Source organism: Lactuca saligna, chromosome 8, assembly GCF_052625555.1.
Source record: "Lactuca saligna cultivar CGN05327 chromosome 8, ASM5262555v1, whole genome shotgun sequence".
Taxonomy (NCBI): Eukaryota; Viridiplantae; Streptophyta; class Magnoliopsida; order Asterales; family Asteraceae; genus Lactuca; species Lactuca saligna.
This window is the reverse complement of record NC_136424.1, coordinates 52,689,106-52,709,939: the sequence shown is the minus strand read 5'-3', so window position 1 is coordinate 52,709,939 and position 20,834 is coordinate 52,689,106.

Here is a 20,834-nt window from a genome sequence, read left to right as displayed (position 1 = left end):
TCAAAACTCTATGTTGACCTCAACTCATCGAGTGAATCTAGCAACACATCAAGTTACCCGAGTAACTCGTCAACTCGCAAAGTTCCTCAATATCTAGAAGACCGAAAACCCATGTAGACCGAAAACTCCAATCCTTCACAAAAATCACTTAGAAACTTGAAAACGAGTAATCCCTACCGGACTCATCGAGTTGGCTAAGGGACTCAACGAGTTCCTTAAATCCTTTTTGAGTTCAGTCCGTTCCAGTGGGATCCAAGGTCCCAAACTTCAGATCCAACTTCTCCTAGTGTAGTTACTGCGTAAAGTTGAAAACTTTACGTGCATGCAAGGCCTCATAAGGCAAAAACACCAAAACTGAAGTTCCTACAAGGTTTTAATGCATGGAAAGGGCCTAAGCTGAATAAAGTGAGCAACTTTATGTCATTCAAGACCTAGAGGTGTCTAGATATGGAACCATATCCTTGTGACAAGTCCAGGTCCGAAGATGGCACCCCTTTGACACAAAAAGTGACCATTTACATCCAGGAAAAGAGATCTAAGAAACTAAAGGTTAAAGTAGTGATTTATACCTCAATATAGTCACCAATACAGGGTAGATGATGGATCTACTGCTTCCCTCTTTGATCCTTCTCCTTCAAGCTCCAAAATCTTCACAATCACACCAAAAATCACACTCAAAAACTCTCTTTCTCTCTCAAGAAGGTGCAAGGCTCAAACTAGGGTTTCTCTAGTTGTAGGAACGATGGAAGAGGCTGCAAATGAGCCATAAGTTCTTTAAATATGGTACAAACCCCTGAAAACTAGGGTTTTTTGTTACAATGCCTACTCATGGAGTCAGGCCTTCTGACTCATCGAGTAGATCTATAGTCCCGCATCCTCATAATAACCTTTACTCGCCGAGTTGGAGCTCCCCAACTCGTCGAGTCCAAGCCTAAAACCCTAAACCTTGAAATTTTAAATAATACATGGAACAAGTGTTATAGGTGAAGGATTAAGATTGTGAGATCCTTTATCACCCAGGGAAGGCCAATATGATGGCTGATATTCTCAGCCGCAAGGCGGTCGCAACTCCGATGAAGGATGTGTGCTTGAGGATAACAGTGATCACCCTGCTGTTGGAGCAGATTAGAGAGGCTCAGATTAAGGCTATGAAGGAAGAGCATCTGAAGAGTGAGCATATTGTGGGGCAGGTGCCTTCCTTCAATTATGATAGTTGGGGATTGTTGACCATTGATCGGAGGGTGTGGGTTCCATATTGGGGAGGTGCATGACAGGTTTTGATGGAAGAGGCGCATAATTCGAGATTCTCTATTCACCCCGGAGTAACAAAGATTTATAGAGATCTCCATCCCGATAATTGGTGGCCATGTATAAAGTGGGATGTAGCTTGGTATGTATAAAGGTGCTTGACTTGCAGGAAATTCAAGGCTGAGCATCAGCGACCTCACATCAAGATATAGTCGTTAGATATTCTCATCTGGAAATAGGAAGAGATTACTATGGATTTCATCACGAAGTTGACACAGAAGGTACGTAGAGTGGATTCGACATAGGTCATTGTGGATAGATTGACCAAGAGTACACATTTTATCCATATTTAGGAGAGTATCTCTGCAGAGAAGTTGGAAAATATCCACATTCGGGAGGTTGTGCCACGCAATGGGGTGCCAGTTTTTGTGGTTCGGATTGGGATGTTCGGTTTACCACTCAGTTTTGGAAGAGGTTTCACAAGGATTTGGGTACTCGTTTTCATTTCAGCATGGCTTTTCACCCACAGACGGATGGTCAGAGTGAGCGAGCCATCCAGACATTAGAAGATACGTTGTGGGCACGTGTCCTGGATTTTGGCGATAGTTGGGATACGTATCTTCCGTTAGCGGAATTTTCATATAACAACAATTATCATGCATGAATCGATCAACCTCCTTTTGAGATGCTCTATGGGATGAAGTGTACGACCTCGATATGTTGGGGAGAGGCCGGTCAGCGGCTCATGAGGAGTACTGAGGTGGTACTCACGATGACCAAGATATATTCAGAATGTTTGGGGTAGACTCTAGACTACACAAATCCTACAGAAGAGCAATGTCGACAAGCGTTGATCAGATCTAGAGTTCCAAATCAGAGATATGGTTCTCCTGAAGGTGTCACCTTGGAAAATTGACATCCAATTCAAGAAGAGGGGCAAGCTGGACCCCAGGTACATTAGTCCTTTCAGGGTTCTGGTCTGGGTGGGCCGGGTGGCTTTCCGCATGGATCTTTCCGAGGAGCTTAGTCAGATCCATAACACGTTTCACGTCTCTTAGCTGTGGAAATTTTTGGTTGATGATTCTGCAGTGGTTCTATTGGAGGATATTCAGGTGGATGATTTCTTGAATTATATCGAGAGACTGGTAGCGATCCTTGACCAGAAGACGAAAACCTTGAGGAACAAAGTTTTTGATTTGGTGAAAGTGCAGTGGAAGTATCGCAAGGGTTCTGAGTGGACATGGTAGCATGAGGAAGAAATGAGGGTGCATTACCCTGCGTTATTCACGATATTAGACTTTGAGGATGAAGTTTGATTCAAGTGGGGGAGAATTGTAACTTCCGGATTCGTCGGGTAAAACACTTGCATTAAACTCCTTTTACCCTTGGAGTAGACCGGAGTATGTTGGGCGTACACAACGTACACACGGTTTAAGCCCATGCATGCGCAGATGAGGGTGTCCTCTATGTATGTTGGGCATCCCCATGTTTACGCAGGACACACACACAAGCCAAGGGAAAACTCTAAGTTTTAGGGTTTACACCCTATTTTAACACATTAATCCCTTCACTCTCTTTACCTTATCAGCCCCCATTTCCTTTTGTACTAATCTCGAAACCCTAGCCACCTTTAAGAGTGTTCTTGAGCTTACTAAAAGTTTTGGGTGTTCCTTTTGTGATCTTGAAGAAGAAGGAGGCTTGAGGAGATGCAAAGGACAAGAAGAAGCTTGTAGATCCAGAGGTTGTACATCATTTCTAGCCCATTGGAGGTATAAAAGTCTGAAACTTGTTCATTCTAAGGTTAGATCTAGGTTTAGGGAAGAACTTAGCATCTTTTGGTACCATAACTTGGTCTTTTGGAGTATGGGCTACTCAAGACCATTTAAGCTCTCCTTTTGGACTCTTGGGGGGTGAATGAAGTCATAAAAATCGCATCTTTGAGGTTAATACTCAATAATGCATAAGTTGGTGACCACTTGAGGGAGATAGAAGACTTAATCTATGGTTTGAGTCCCATTAAGTCATGAAAAAACATAAAGTTTGCAACTTTACAGCTTACGACATTTTTATGAGCTTGGATCTAAAATTTGGATGTTAAAGCTTAATGGGTTAAGACATCAGAATGTTTTTGGGCTGACTGACCAGTACAATGGGCGTACTCCTAGGTATGTTGCACGTATTGGGCCAGTACCCTGATTCCGGATCAACAACGTACGCCAGGCGTACGAGCCATGTACGCCACGCGTACGTAAACTGTGGGCTTAAGGGATTTTAGGCTTGAGTTTTATTGGGTTTTTTCCATTGTAGGTTGGGCCTCAGTTCTTTTTATAGTAGCAGAACATTTATGGGATTTAGTCCATTTTGGAGCTATTGGGCCTTAAGGTCTTTTAGTTGGGCTTGGAATGCCTTTTGGGCTAGTTTGGATTTGGCCCTTGGTGGGATAGACCCAATAAGGCAAGGTTTAAGCAACCCTTTGCCTTAAAAGTCAGGATTTAGGGTTTGGACCCTCGGGTTGGATTATTGACCTAATTTCTAATTAGAGTTTTATACTTGTAATTTAGAGAGAGAATTTTGAGAGTCAGTCGCTTGAGTGTGATTTGATACCTTCAGTCTAAGGTGAGTTTCCTTTACTGTATTCGTGGGTTGAAGGAACCAATACCGACCCACTCAATTATGCTTGTAGTATGGTGATTGTCTTCATGACAATTGTCCGTTACACCCGTATTAGCTTGATGTCTTCGTGACTCTTTTGTTATGATAATATGTGGTAGTGGTATGGGTGAAATAGACCTCATACCAGTTGAAAGAAGACTGAAGGAGTTGAAATATACCCAGTATCGGTTGAAAGAGACCAAAGGGGTTGAAATATACCCAATACCAGTTGGAAGAGACTGAAGGGGTCAAAATATACCAAGTACCGGTTGAAAGAGATCAAATGGGTTGCGAGCACCCAAATATGATTGGTTGTTATGTATGTATGGTATGGGGTATGTTGTGGAACTAACTAAGCTTTGTGCTTACGATTTTCAGTTTATGTTTCAGGTACTTCCAACTCAAAAGGGAAGGGCCCAACCTGATCGCACCACATCCACCTATGATTTTTCTCATCGTGTGCTTTTGGGATTTTGTACTCTGATAATATGTTATTATTATATACTCTTGACTATTTTTATATGATTACCATATGATAGAAATGAATTTAAAAGTGAAAATTTTATTTGAATTTTTGGAATATTACAAGGATTAAGGTGTCTAAACCAGTAACTAAATTGGTATATTCTTCTAACTAGAAGCAAAGTTCTTTTTGGGTTGCCCTCGTAACTAGAACTTGATTATAATGACATTTATAGAGGGAGGATGATTATTAGATTATTATATGATTAATAGTCTAATTAGAAATTATGAGGAAATGATTTGTTAATATATTATATGGTTAATATATTAATTGGAAATAGATAGTTGATTTGTTAATTTATTATGTGATTAATAAATTAGTATGAGATCAGTAGTTAAACAATTGATTTTTTAATTTATAAGGTTAATAACTTAATAAGAAATCAATTAGAATTAGTTAGTTATTAATCAGGATTGATCTGGAATTAATTTGGGATTAATTGAAATCAATTAAATGTGCATTAAATTGTAATTGTTCAATAGTTGAACAAAATAGGCAATTCTAGAACCGTCCAAGGGGTGGCGGTTTTGGGAGCTTCCTTGGGGTTTCCAAAAGCCTCTAGGATGCATATAAAGAAATGATTTAGATTGTGATTAAATTCATTCAAATCTTGTTTGGTCCTTAAGTTACCTAAACTCTAAATATGACCCTTTATGACCTTAATTTTGTTCATGAACTTCCCATAAGCCTTACGAATGAAATTTTCCTCTCCTCATCTCTCCTTAATTTCCTCTAGTTCTAGGGTTTGGGTGTGAGCCATTAGAGGCATCATACTTTTGGTGTTAGCTTTCCAAGCTCTTCAAAGGAAAGATTGAAGTGATTTGTTTACTACGACAAATCAAAGGTATGTAACCCTGATTCTTGTGTTTTTATTATACTAGGTTTTCTTTTATGGTTCATGTTAGTTTTATTGTTCATAGTATGTTGCATTCAAAGTATATGACATAGATCATATAGGTTACATGTGTCCTTAAGTGTTAAGTCAAATTACGGAAGCACATAGTTCTTGTAACCTATAAAACCCATCAGTAGTATTGATGTGTGTAAAACAAACTAGTTTTAATCCTAACAAACTAAAATAAAAACAAACATACATAGACAGTGTACGTGTCGATAGCAGTTTAGTTCTAGTAAGTAGGGTATCGACCACACAGGAATGGTAACAACTAAATTAAATACTAAAAATACCTAATTAAAAAAAATAATTAAAAGGAATGGGTTTCTCTAGTTTTGCAAGACTTAAAACTTAACTATTAATACTTTAAACAAAGAAAAATTAACAACTAGCAACTAAGGGAATTAAAGATAACTAGATTCAATATCAAAAGGGACTTCTGTTTAGGTTCGACTCATTTGTTTCTATAGTTGATTTTATGGTAATTGCAATGAATTACCTTGTTATTGGTTACCGATTAATGTCATTAGATTCGTGTTCAGTATTACTACTCCTTAGAAAACAAATTAATTTAAACAGTGGCTAGTTGGTTAAACCAATGAATTTCCTTGTATTTTGATTCGGGTTAAGCAAGACTTGTAGTTGTAGTCAATTAAATTACTAATTAAATCAACATATTGTATGGTTGTTCATCATACAAGCTCACACATTAACTTACCTACTTTCTATTAATCCTAGGTTCATATTCACTAATACTAGGCATATAGCAATGTTTCCACATAAATATATGAAGTAAGCAATTAAGATGATGTTCATGCAACTTAATGCACTCAATAATTAACAGAAAATAGTTGTGGTTAACACATGAGGATCACTCATAAGCTTGGCAAAACAAATTTTAACTAAAACAAGTAATTCACACCATAAAATCAAACTACATTAGCAAGTTCATCTACCCTAAACAAAAGCTACGAGTTTTAGCTCATATTGCAGCAAACAATAACTCAAAAATGAAATCTAAGAATAAAAACATGGTCTTGTTCACTAGATTAAGAAGAATAAGAGATATGTTACATTTAATCACTTCCCAATTGAACTATAGGGTAAAATCTTTGAAATCCAGAACTTCAAATACCCTTTAACCGCAGTTGAGTAGCAGAAGGAATCTAGAAGAGGTTTAGTTTCAGGCTATTATGTCTTATTTATAGATTTCTGAGAACAGGGGCGACTCGTCGAGTCCACAGGCTGACTCGGTGAGTCAATTACTAAAAATCCGTGTACAACAAGTCTTTAAACCTTCACGAACATTCATATCTACTCGGCGAGTAGATGGCCAACTCGCCGAGTCCTTTGTTTTTTTCTTCATTTTCTTCTTTATTTACTTCCCCGAGCTTCATTTTTATCTCGAGCATGTCTTCTAGGTTGCAAATACAATTTAAGCACAATTAAGTACCCTTTGTTAAATAATTATGACAAATTAGCCAAAAAGTTTTAAAATTTTAGACAAAATATGTAACTAAATATACACATATCAGGTATCAGAGCCTATGTGTGTCGAACATTGCTTGTACATGAGATCAACCGAACAAAATAAAAAACTTTGAAAAATTGCATCTCACGACGTGACAGACAGTATGTCATGATGTGAGATTAGTCTGAAACCGAATTTCGGGATTTTACTGCCTAATATCATTTGTGTTGTTAATTTTGGTAATTATCTAGTTTTAAATCTCTCAAAATAGGATTTTTTTTTAATGCGTAAGATAATTAAAATAAAAAACATTAAATACTAGGAGATATTTTGGAAAGATAATATTTAATTATAAGATTAATTAATTAAATGAATTATCCTTATGGATTTAATAACAAATTTAATTATAAGATTAATTAAAAAATAATTATAAATCTATGATAGACTTAAATGATTAATTAACTAATTGATTAACATAATTAATTTTAAATGTCTAAATGATTAATTATATAATCGACTAATTTAGATAATCAATTTTAAACCTAGTATTTTGAAAAGTTTTAAAATACACTTTATACAATATATGATTAAAAGTTTAATATATTATATGTATACAAGAAATCAGGGAAATCATTATTACGTCTCATTTACGAAGTCATAGTGTAAGGATGTATAAGAAACGACCTATAAAATGATATTTGAAGGGGTGTGCACTCTTACCCACTGCTCTCTTGCTCAGTCGAACAGATTTTATAGAACATAACCGTTACCTTGTTGAATGTGCTTGATTATGTTGATGATCTTTTAAGTTTTGAACAATAATAACTAGCTAAGTGTAGAAATACGAGAGCATAACATGAAAAACAATAAACAAGTAAAATGAAGAAAAACAAATATGATGAAGAAGAAATGTTATATTGAGAAGCTTGTGAAAGCTATAGTTGGAAAAAATTACACCAAAACATAAGTGACTATTTATATGCGTACATGAAAGGGTATATAGGGGAAAACTAGTAAAAAAAGTCACAATACCTAATGAGAATTGCATGCATAACAGAACTATACACCAGAAATTCAATTACCTTTATCTAGAACGTACACGTTGCTAGAAGCCACTTGATCTCATCTACAATGGATCTCTTTAATACTTAGATTTGAGAGTAATGTTAATGATACTGTCCATAAATGGTGTAGAGAGTGATTCTTTCTTCTTAGATGGAAAATTACTTCAAAACTCTTTTGTTACTAAAGGCCACTCCTCGTTCAGAAGTGTCTGTTGCTCCAAAGTTTTATCACCTCAATCCCTTCCAACTCCATATTAATTTCTTATAAGAGATGAGCTTGGGAGAGATAGTTAACTCCATGTCAACGGATCTAATGTTATAGATGAGAATATCCAGACATTTTATGATCTCAACATTTTATGATGAATTTTTGCTTGAGTATTATTGTAGGTCTTCCCATCACTTATTTCAAAGTTGTGTTAGAAGGAGTTTCTTTTGTGTCATTGTTGTTCGACATACATTAAAGATGTTGATCATGTATTTCCAATTTGTGAAGTGGCAACATACATGGTGTGAGATCGGCCGATGGTGGTATTTGATGATTCCTAGTTGTGATTATGTTAGAGATTTATGTTCTTGGGTCAACTTCCAGAGATTGGATAGTATAAACCTTTCGGTCATCGATGTTATTTTGATGACTACTATATGAGTGTTTTGGGTTATGATTATGCAAAGGTTTTTAGCTACAAAATTATATTAGAGACCCAATTTTTGATAGAATTATTTCATGTTTTTTAAATTAATTTGTGCATAGAAGTAATAAACTAGAAGTCAACTGGGTTGTTAGGTTATAAAACCCAATTTTATTTTGGCTATTTTATTGTAATGGTTTGTTCTTTTCTACCTCTTTACCGGTTTTTAATTCAGTGGTTCCAAAAAATAACGTTCCTAAAACAATAGTTTATTTTCCTAACTACTAGCACCATGTTTCTATAAGAGATTGTAGTATTCGCACATCTATATCCTTTCTGTCAATATATGGCATTTAAATAAGAGTAAGTTGGCTAAATTATGTTTGCATTCAAAGTAAGATCAACTGACCAAGTATATATAACATTTATCCGTCGAATACAATAACGAAATTAATGTTTTTCATAATTACCTTGCTCATTTTTCGTGGCCATATTTTGGTCTATTGTATATGTGGTTCAAAAAAGCCAAGAAACTAACAAGTCCCCACATGGCTGAAACTTGATCATGGCAAATATACATTTTTGGAAGTTTTGTCCTCAAAGTGTCCAAATTCAGAGATCAGAAATAGACATTTTGCATGAACCTTTTACTCCATTTTCTCTAATAATTCGTACATTTTTAATGTACGAAATCAACCAACAAAACGCCAACCATATATTAAACTAATAATTTCAAACATTTAATCATCCGACCTTTCTAACCTAAGACATGTTTAAGGTCACAAACTGTCACATGATCGTATTTAAGGGTTAAATGACCCGGGATGCTTGTATGGGTCAATAAAACGGTTGGGTCACTTTCTGTGTAGGGTGAACCACAGACATGGTGGCATGGGTGGGTGGCGGGAGGTGGATGGGGACCAATGTCGTAAGGCATGAGAAAGACAGGTCTTTGCATGAAACCACTTTGTGTCATTTACTTTTTTAATTTAAAATTTTCAGGAAAAAGATTCTGGATAAGAAAAAATTATTCACGAAAAGAGCTTGCATCGAACTTTTTTATCTGCTTTACAAGTGATTGAACTTGAATCCAGACCCCACAGAAAGATTTCTAAACATTTTCTTTTTGCTGGAAATAATTGTCAAAAATATATATATGAGATCGTTTTGATTTTTGTTGAGATAAATGTAAGCATATATTAATTGTGGGTAATCTCGCAACACATGTAGCAACGCTAACAAAATTCCCAGTTAATTGAATATTCAGATTTGAATAATTAGAATAACATCACCAAAAGCAAAAAGTATACTATAAGTGACTATATAAATATTGGACTGTCGTACTTGGTTTGAGTGGGCTTTATCGTGGATAAAAGCCAATGTAGTGCTAAAACATTGCATCCCAAAAGAGAACTCGAGAAAAGTAACTAAACTATCTTGGCTTGTACTTTTCAGTTATATCCGATTAGATTATATCTAGTCATTATTTGACTCTCATATATTGTGAAAATTATCTATTTTTTTCCAAATTTTTATAGTAAAAATAAATGGGTAATTAATAATCTAGTCAAATTAAGGAAGTGGTTAAAAATTTTTAGCTAAAAATTAGCAAATGCCCCAAAATAGCCCACGAAACCGTAGACATTTATATTCGTTTGCTGTTTTGCTAAATTGTCTACTGTTTCGTGTTTTGTATAAAAAAAATCATTTTCAAGATATAAAACTGTAGGTTTTGTAAAACCTACAGTTTCCCAAACCATAACCTACAGTTTTAGGAAAATATAGGTTTTTTTTTTTTAAAGTACTATTTTTGGGTATAATCTATGGGTTTGCCAAAAAAGCTACGGTTTTATTTTTTTATTTTTATTATTATTAATACTTTTTTTGAGAATTATTTTGATTATAAAGAGTGTTTATAAAATGCAGAATTATTTTGATAATTATTTTGTTAAAATTTGTTGAGAATTGTAAAATATAAAATACTGTTTTAACAAATAATACAAAAAAATATTGTTATCTTTTTTTTTTTTTTTTTGTAAATTTAACTACTTTTTTGCTAAATTTGATTATTTTTTTTTGTCAGAGTTGACTACGGTTTTAAACCTACCATATATATATATATATATATATATATATATATATATATATATATATATATATATATATATATATATATATATATATATATATATATATTCATATTTTTGGAATTATTTTATATTTGAAAGTTTGCTTCTCTCTAACTTCTTTATTCTCAAAACTAAGATAATGAGGTCTAATGAGTATTTCGTATTGCTTATTATGGATGGAAGATGGGGGTTTGTTAATTTCCAATTATCGTATGTTTGACCACCGGGATACAATCCGAGAATGCTTTATTTAGGTGTTGAATTTTACGAAACCACCACATTCACCGAATTTGTTCATTTGGTGAAGTTTAAGACGAGTCTTCCTGAAGAATCAAAAGTCAGTATGGCTTATCAACATCCAGAACAACTATATTATTGTGGTATTGTTGACGATCGTGATATTAGAAAGCTGATCAAGGTGATACATGAAAGGGAGCAACAACCTAATAGGTGATTTTAAAAGTCCAAGTAAAAGTCAATATCATAGTGTCGTTGAAAATGTAAATACAATGCCAGAACCGATTATGTATGTTACACCGGAGAATTATAAGTATATCAGTGATAATGATGTTGGTACATATGTTAATGATGTTGGTGTAAATCATTACTTTGACTAAAAAAAGCACTAGACGTGGTGAATAAGGTTGGTAATGAATCTGGAAAATAAGAAGTTCCATTTTTGCATGATGGTGAACTAAAAGGATATGGCGAGTTTGCGAATTGTGACAAGTTGGATATATCCGACCTAGAGAGTGATTCTAACGTAGAAGAATTTGATGATGAATCTAAACTTGTTTATTTAGATACCATGTTTCATGGTATTCCCTCATTGCCTTCGTGTCCTGTAAACGATGATGTGAACATTCCATGTTAGATGGTAGATCTAAATGAAGAGATTAAGGTTCTAGACATTTTTTATGACAAAGAGTTTCTCAAGCTTGCAATTGGAAGACAATGCATGGAACAAGGTAAGCAGTATAAGACTACCAGATCGAGCAAAAAAAGGTTTGAGGTGGTTTGTTTGGTAGAAAATTGTTCTTGGATGGTTAGGGCAAGGGGAACCAAATCGACTACTGCTTTCCAAGTCACAAAAGTTTTTTTACCAACACACATGTATTGGTTGGAGATTATAATAGAGTTTATTGGGGTAATGCAATTGTGAGGGACATCAATTCCAAATTTCCAATCAATATCTCATACCAACAGGCATGGCGGACAAAACAATATGCATTGTAGATGTTAAGAGGTACCAAAGAGGATTCATTCACCAAACTACAATCGTATCTGCACAACTTGGTCAATCATAATCCAGGAACTGTTACTCAAATAAGAACAGACGATGATGACCGGTTTGAGCTCGTGTATATCACGCTGGGTTGCTCGGTAAGCAGTGATGATTTTTTAATAACAAATATAACATATGAATCCTAACTGGTATTTGTTAATGCAATAAAAAATAATTCTAGGTACATTTCATTAAATATTGTAGGCTAACCGTAATAATTGATGGTGGTGACCTAAAGGGTGAATTCAAGGGTATGATGTTGCTCGCAATGAGAATAGATGGTCAAAACCAAATCATGCCTGTTGCTTATGCCATATGCAAAAATGAATGTACGGAGACATGGTCTTGGTTCCTTCGAAAACTACGTGAATGTATAGGCAACGTGGAAGACCTTACATTCATATCTGATAGGTCTCCATCCATAGCGACGTCAATTGCAAATATATTTCCTCACACCCATCATGAAATATGTTGTATCCATTTGTATTTTAACATTTCAGCAAAATCTGGATGCAGCGATACAATACACTCATTATTTTAAGAGACATGCAAAGCCTATACTATTAAAAAATTCGATAATGGGATGAAAAAAATAAAAAGGTAAATGATCGTGTATGGGAATACCTATAAAACATCAATCCAGAAAGACAGGCTAGGGCACATTTTCCCGGGAATCGGTATTTTCTTATGACATCAAATAGTGCGGAGTCGATAAATTCAATATCAATATTTGCAAGAAAGATGCCAATATTGATGTTGATTGAGTATTTTCGTGCAACAATGGAGTTTTCAGAAACATAATGTTGCATGTACTAATATTTTATATATAATAGTACTTGAAATGTTATTTCACTACTCATATGATATTATGAAATTATGTCTATTTTTTTAGCTGAAGCAAAAACAGCACTCACCCCATGGGCTGAAACGATTATACAAGCAATTAGGAATGCTTGTAATAATTGGATGGTGTACCCTATCTCAAATAGTAGATTTAAAGTGAAAAGCTCTACTCAAAAAAGTATTATTGTTGATTTCCAACAAATAAATTACACATGTAGGCGGTGGTAAATAGATGGCTTACCTTGTGTCAATGTCATAAAAGTTCTCACAATGAACCGTTACGAAGACTGTTCGGAATTTTCTTTAAAAGCTTACTTTACAGAGACACTGAGGAAAAATTATGAGGAGTCTGTGAACCCCTTACCATGTCTATCTGAGTGGGAGATCCCCAATGATTTGATGATTGCGAAGCCACCCATAATGGAGAGACGTCAGCCAGGTAGGCCAAGAAACATTGGTCGTATTCCGTCACAAGGTGAACGTCCCATACGACAATAATGTTCCACATGCGGTCATTTTGGACACACGAGGAATGATTGTACGGGTAGGGGATCAGGGAGCGGATCTGGGGGGAGGAAAAAATAGACACAAAAGGGCATAATGATTGATGATTCGCATCCGGATGCAGGAAAGTAATGAATTATCCTTCTTTTGATTTCAACAACACATTTGATTTAAATTATCCTTAGCTTAATGTAGGAAAGTAATGAATTCCCGTATTTGTAATTTGTATTGCTTGTATTAAACTGCATTTCTAACATTATTAATTAAATCTAGTACCCCACTTATTATCTACTTTATTCGATGAAAAATAAAACACGAACATAAAACATTATAGAAAACAAGGTACTCCAGTAGCAAACATTACATAAGATATGTGACATCCCCAATTTCATGGCCAGAAAAGACCGGTTTTGTTTATACTTTATTTCAAAATCAGAGTAACCTTTTAATAAAAGAATTGCGGAATTTGTGCCAAAACAATAATATGATAAAGATTTATCAAAAGCATTTCCTTAGAAATGTATTTTTTTAAAAGACTTGGGATGTCATGTTCGATACAGTACATAAGTATAAATAGTACATTATAAGCCTTACAACAATTATTTACAACTAATGGCCTATAATCCAAAAGTCCCTCATCATCATCATAATTATGCTATGAGTCCACTACCTGTAAAACAGAAAGTTGAGTGGGTCAAGCATGGGAGCGTGGTGAGCATATAGGGTTTTCAACCCACAAATAATAATAAATTTATTAATTTCATCGATCAACAATAAATTTATTAATTTTATTAACCAACAATAACCCTGATTACCCATTCCCATTATCCTCACTTTACGTCCCTAAACACCTATACAAGGGACCTAGTCTAAGGATTTTATCATCGGGATGGACACTACTGCTAAGGGGGTTCCTCAACAATAAATTTCCTAAAGGCAACCATGAGGGGGGTGGAGTACAACGGTGAACACATCGTTCACAACACCTAAGGTTGCGAGCCTGCTAGCATTCCAATGGACTGTCTAGAAGAGTCTGTGGTCGTCATTCATACTCCGCTAGATGACTGGAACAACAACAACATCGAGGCCTCTCATCATTTTAACACACATCAACTATTTTGTCTACCCATGTTCTACCCAACATATTTGTAGATAAAATACATATACAGTTTATAACTTGTATAAAACATTGTATTCAACAATCATCTCAAATAAACAATCAATATAATTACACATAACACGTATTTTATAGAAAATACTTCATATCTATGTGTAAGATGAAAGTGACTATACACTCACTTGATTTGATGATAATCGGGCAACAATTTGTTCCTTAAAATGATCGTTTCTGATAAACCCGGGAGTTTTATTGAGAAACCGGGCTCTGCGAGAGTTGGAGCTTCAAAACCGAAAAGATAAAATTATCCGGGTTTTCGGGCACTTCGGGACATATTCAGGGCTTTAAAAATGATACCCGGGCTTCGGGGGAAGTCAAAATAGTCAAAATATAAGTTTAGGGGTGAAAAATGTCAAGTTTTCAAAAGTAGTCGGGAGATCTCGCAGCCCCCCTATTTATAGGGTGCGAGGCCGAGGTCTCCGTGGCTGAGAAGCTTCCATGTAGCTGCTTGCGAGGCTCGGTGACGAAGGGAGGAGGTGGTTGCGAGGGAACGCGGCGCGTGGCAGCAGCGAGGCGAGACACGGAGGCGGTAACGAGGCTCGGACGTGGCTCTGCAAGGTTCGGACACGCGGCGGCCACGAGGCGGATTCTGATGGGCCGAGGCTTCGGTCCGAGGGAATTACGACACGCGTCTGGTCCGGATTCGGCCACGTCTTCGGTGACGCAGCAGCTTCGGCCTCGATGACGTGTCCGGTTACTGTTCATGCGAAAATTTCCGAATTTTGAGCCCCGAACTTCAAGAATCCATAACTTTCGCATACGAGCTCCGTTTTTGACATTCTTTATATGCACGCGTAGCTACAATCATGCTCTACAACTTTCGTTTAGACTGCATCGGCTAATTTTGACTGTAATTTTAATATTATTATTTTTAACAGAACGGTATAGGAAAATCCGTTAAAAATTCATAACTTCTTCATACGACGTCCGTTTTCGTCAGTCTTTTTTACCGTTGTACTACTATTGATGAGACCTTCAATTCTCATTTAGGTTGTGTCGGCTAAATTTCACTCGATCTTAAATTCGAGTATTTAGTTGTCTACTAGTAAGCTAAAACATAGAAAAATCATAACTTCCTCATACGAAGTCAGATTTGGGCGTTCTTTTTATCGAACTTCTCGGTATAACGAATACTATGAATTTAGTTTAGATTGTTAAGGCTAAAAAGCACTTTATCGTAATATTCACTTTTTACGCTTCCCGATGTCATGCCGGTTTTGTCGCGAAACTTCGACAGGTCATAGCTTCTTCGTTATTACTCGGATTTCAACGTTTTTTATATCTCTGGAATCCTTGTTTCGGCCACTACAACTTTCTTAAAAGATATAGGCTTTTTATAATATTTATTTTAAATGTCTATTTTTATTATTAATTAATTAAATCACAATAATTAAGCAAATAAGCATATAATTCACATAATATTCACATAATTCCTCTTTACTACTTCAAAATGAGTTACAAAGGTTGACCTAGACTATTACAAGTTTATTAATGCTTTAAGCCCAAAAACACGGGCGTTACAATTCTCTCCCCCTTAGGATGATTCCGTCCTCGGAATCACACATCGGCAAACAAATACGGGTAGCAACTCAGCATGTCACTCTCCATTTCCCAGGTGAGATTTGGCCCATTCGTATGTTTCCATTGCACAAGCACTAAATCGACCATCTTGCGTCGCAACTTTTTAGTCTTACGGTCAACGATTGCCTTTGGTTCTTCGATTAACCTCTTGCTTTCATCCAGTCTTAACTCAGATATTGGAATTATGTCGGGAACATCTCCCGTGAACTTCCTTAAATAACACACATGGAAAGTGTTATGAATACCATCTAGTTCTTCTGGTAGTTCTAGCTTGTAAGCTTGATTCCCAATCCTCTGAAGAACTTTAAATGGTCCAATAAACCTTGGACGCAACTTTCCCCTTTTACTAAATCTTATAAGTGCCTTCCACGGCGAGAGTTTAAGCAAAACCGAATCACCAACTTCGAATGTTATCTGTTTTCTTTTCTTGTCAGCATAGCTCTTTTGACGATCCTGAGCTGCTAACATCCTTTCCCTAATCACTTTCAACTTTTCAGCAGTCCGATGGAATATTTCAGGTCCCGTAAACTGCTTTTCTCCAGCTTCAAGCCAACAAGACGGCGTACGACACTTCTGTCCATACAAAGCGTGATAAGGTTCCATCTTTATGCTCGAGTGGAAACTATTGTTGTAGGAAAATTCTACTAAAGGTAAATGTTCATCCCAGTTACCTTGGAATTCCAGGGTACATGCTCTCAGCATATCTTCAAGTGTTTGTATTGTTCTTTCGCTCTGACCATCAATTTGTGGATGGTAAGCTGTACTTAAACACAACTTGGTACCCATTTCCTCTTGTAGACTTTTCCAAAATCGTGACGTGAAACGACTATCACGATTTGATACAATTGTTAGAGGAACACCGTGAAGTCTCACAATTTCCTTCACGTAAGCATTCGCAAGCTTATCCATAGACCATTTTTCATTGGCTGCTATGAAGTGTGCACTCTTGGTGAAACGATCCACGACCACCCAAATCATGTCGTGACCGCTCTTTGTTCTGGGTAGTTTAGTCTCAAAATCCATGGTGGTGTCTTCCCATTTACCCATGGGTACAGGTAAAGGTTTTAAACTCCTATATGGTTTCTGATGTTGTGCCTTGACTCTTGCACATGTCACACACTCGGCCACATACTTAGCAACATCGAGCTTCATCGTTGGCCACCAGTAATAGGGTTTTAAATCCCTATACATTTTCGTACTGCCGGGATGAATCGAGTAAATGGTCTTGTGAGCTTCTTCCATCAAAAAATCTCTTACTCTTCCCCTCTTAGGTACCCAAATCCTATCTTGGAATACCTTCAACCCTTGGTTGTTTGTACCGAATACTAATGTTTTTCCCAAACGTTCTTCTTTTCGCTCATTCTTCTCTAAAGCTTCTTCATGAGCTTTCTTTATACTCTCCACAATTGTTGAGACAACCTCAATTCTCAACACTCTTGACCTTTTCTTTTCAAGGTTGACTTTCCGACTGAGAGCATCGGAAACAACATTTGCTTTACCAGGGTGATAAAGTATCTCACAGTCATAGTCCTTGAGTAATTCCAGCCAGTGTCGTTGCCTCATATTCAATTCCTTCTGATTAAAGAGATACTGGAGACTCTTATGATCAGTGAAAAGTTTGCACTTCGTGCCATAAAGGTAATGTCTCCATATTTTTAGAGCGAAAACTACCGCTGCCAACTCCAAATCATGAGTAGGGTAGTTCTTTTCATGCTCCTTCATTTGTCTTGATGCATATGCTATCACTTTATCCCGCTGGGTCAGAACACAACCTAACCCAATTCCAGATGCATTACTATAGCCTGCGAAGTCTTCAACTCCTTCGGGTAAAGAAAGAATTGGTGCTTCACATAATTTCTTCTTCAACTTCTCAAAGGCTTCCTTATGCAATTCACTCCAAGTATAAGTAGCTCCTTTGTGGGTCAAAGCTATCAATGGAGAAGCTATCGAAGAAAATCCTTGGATAAACCTTCGGTAATATCCAGCTAATCCTAAAAAGCTTCAGATCTCCGTAGGACTTTTCGGTTGTTCCCACTTCATTACAGCTTCAATCTTTGCTGGATCAACCATTATCCCATCTTGGTTGACCACATGACCAAAGAATTGGACTTCTTGAATCCAAAATTCACATTTGGAGAACTTTGCATACAACTTCTCCTTTTTCAGGACTTCTAGCACTTCACGTAGATGCTTTTCATGCTCCTGCTTGCTTTTCGAATAAATCAAGATGTCGTCTATGAATACTATCACGGATTTATCTTGGAATGGTTTACAAACCCTTTTCATCAAATCCATGAAAGTTGTTGGAGCATTGGTTAGTCCGAACGACATAACCAAAAATTCATAGTGTCCATATCTTGTTCTAAATGCAGTCTTTTCGCTCAACTTTAGTTGGTGGTATCCCGACCTAAGATCGATCTTCGAGAAAAAGCTCGAACCCTGTAACTGGTCATACAGGTCATCGATCCTTGGCAACGGGTACTTGTTCTTTATCGTTACTTTGTTCAGCTCTCTATAATCAATGCACATTCTCATGCTCCCATCTTTCTTCTTTACGAATAACGTCGGAGCTCCCCATGGCGATGAACTAGGTCTAATAAAACCTTTGTCCAATAATTCCTGAAGTTGTGTCATAAGCTCCTTCATCTCCGTTGGTCCTAATCGGTATGGTGATTTTGCTATTGGTGTTGTTCCTGGTAACAAGTCTATTCTAAACTCTACTTGTCTATTAGGGAGTAATCTGGGAAGATCTTCGGGAAAGACTTCCGAAAAGTCACGCACCACTGGCATCTCCTGCACCTCCTTCTTTTCATTTTTAGCATCGATCACAAATGCTAGATATGATGTACATCCCTTGGCCAAACATTTTCTAGCTTTCATTGTGGAGATGATTCCAGAACTCACTCGGCGTTTGTCCCCATACACCATAAATGACTCTTTTCCGGGTGGGTTCACCCTTACTATCTTCTTCTTGCAAAGAATCTTAGCATCGTTGGCGCTAAGCCAATCCATTCCCAAAACGATGTCAAAACCGTTCAACTCTATGGGTAATAGCTCCTCATGGAATTTGTTTCCGTTTAGGTTGATGAAGATGTTCCTAATACAATCACTAACAGGTACGAACTTGCCACTAGCAACCTCGACTATTAAAGCATTATCTAGTCTATTGACAGGAAAAGCTAGTTTTCTACCAAATTCATGCGAAATAAAGGAATAGTTGGCTCCAGAATCAAACAAAATTTGGGCAAGCAATTCGTTTACGAGAAAAGTACCTGAAGCGACATCCACTTCCTCCTTTGCAGCTTCAAGTTTCATTTGGAAGGCTCTGGATTTTGGCTTTGGTGGGAGATTGGGCCTTGCTTCCCCTTTCTTCTTTGGGAAGTCCCTTGAAATGTACCCTTCCTCACCACACCCATAGCAAACTTTCTTGATGAGGGTGCATTCATTGGCATAATGACCAGGCTATCCACATTTAAAACATGTAACCTCTTCGCCACATTTCCCAACATGCTTCTTCTTACACTTGTCACACCATTTTGCTTCTCATCCTCCTCCTCTCGAGCCAAACTTTGAGAATTTACTTTTCTTGTTGGGCCTTGAAGGTCCCTCAAACTTCCTCTTCTCACCAACATCTGTCCTCTCCAGACCCTTCTCCCTGATCTGGGTCTCAACATTCTTAGCAGCCCAGATAGCGGCTTCCAATGTGGTTGCTTGCTTAACCATTGGACCAAAATCCGCTGGTAAACCTTGTGCAAACTAATTGACCTTAGAGAGTTCAGTTGGAACTAAGTATGGAATAAGCTTCATCTTTTCAGTGAAACTAGCAACGTATTCAGTAACGCTCATTTTTTCCTTTCTTCAAATTCTGAAACTCATTATTGATTTCCAGAAGATCCTGCTCAGAGCAGTATTGCAATTTCAGTTGTACCACAAAATCTTCCCAAGACATCTTACTAGCTTCTCCCTTTGTCATCGAATCAGCTAGTAACTTCCACTAGCTTAATACACCAGATTTCAACAGAGGAATTGCAAGTGCGGTCTTCTGTTTGTTGCTGCACTCACAACTTTCAAACATTGTCTCCATTTCGGAGATCCAATTTATAACTTCCACTGGCGTTGGACTTCCGGATAGACACGGTGGTTTGGATGCCATGAAATCTTTGTATTTGCATCCATGTCCATCACCTCCTCCATCCTGGTTGTTTCGTCTAACTATCGGTGGGTTGGCTTGACCAACAGTCCCACTGTAGTTCCCTCCTACCGATTTCCCATCATTCAAATCAGGCTGTTCAATAGGTATCGTAGTTTCTTCCCTATTCTGTTGTAGCAATCGTCTTGTCTCCTCCATTTAGCGATCCAACATCATATGCATCATTGCTTGTACCCCAGCCATCGAGTCATTGGCTCAGGTGCAGCTCCTACAACAGGTACTTGCTCAAGTACTGGTGGTTGATTTCTATTTCCATTTGCATTCCTATCCCCCCTGCGGGTTCTTGTCATCTTGATCTATACACCAAATAAGGTGAATTTAGATCTCTATTCACTATAGACTTTGAAACGTTTACATGCTAGTTCTAATATCGTAATCATACGCTTAGAATCCTACACACATAAGGTTTTCCAGATCCGGTCGGCAACAGACCATAGATCCGAACAAATAATATCATGTATGGCAACACATAACATTTAGCACATAAAAACATTTTAGGCATCTTTACTAAAATATACTAGTGCTCACACCTCACAATCATCGATTAGCATTCTGAGTTTAAGTCTAGAAATCCTACAAATTCCTAGTTCGCTTAAACTAATGCTCTGATACCAACTGTG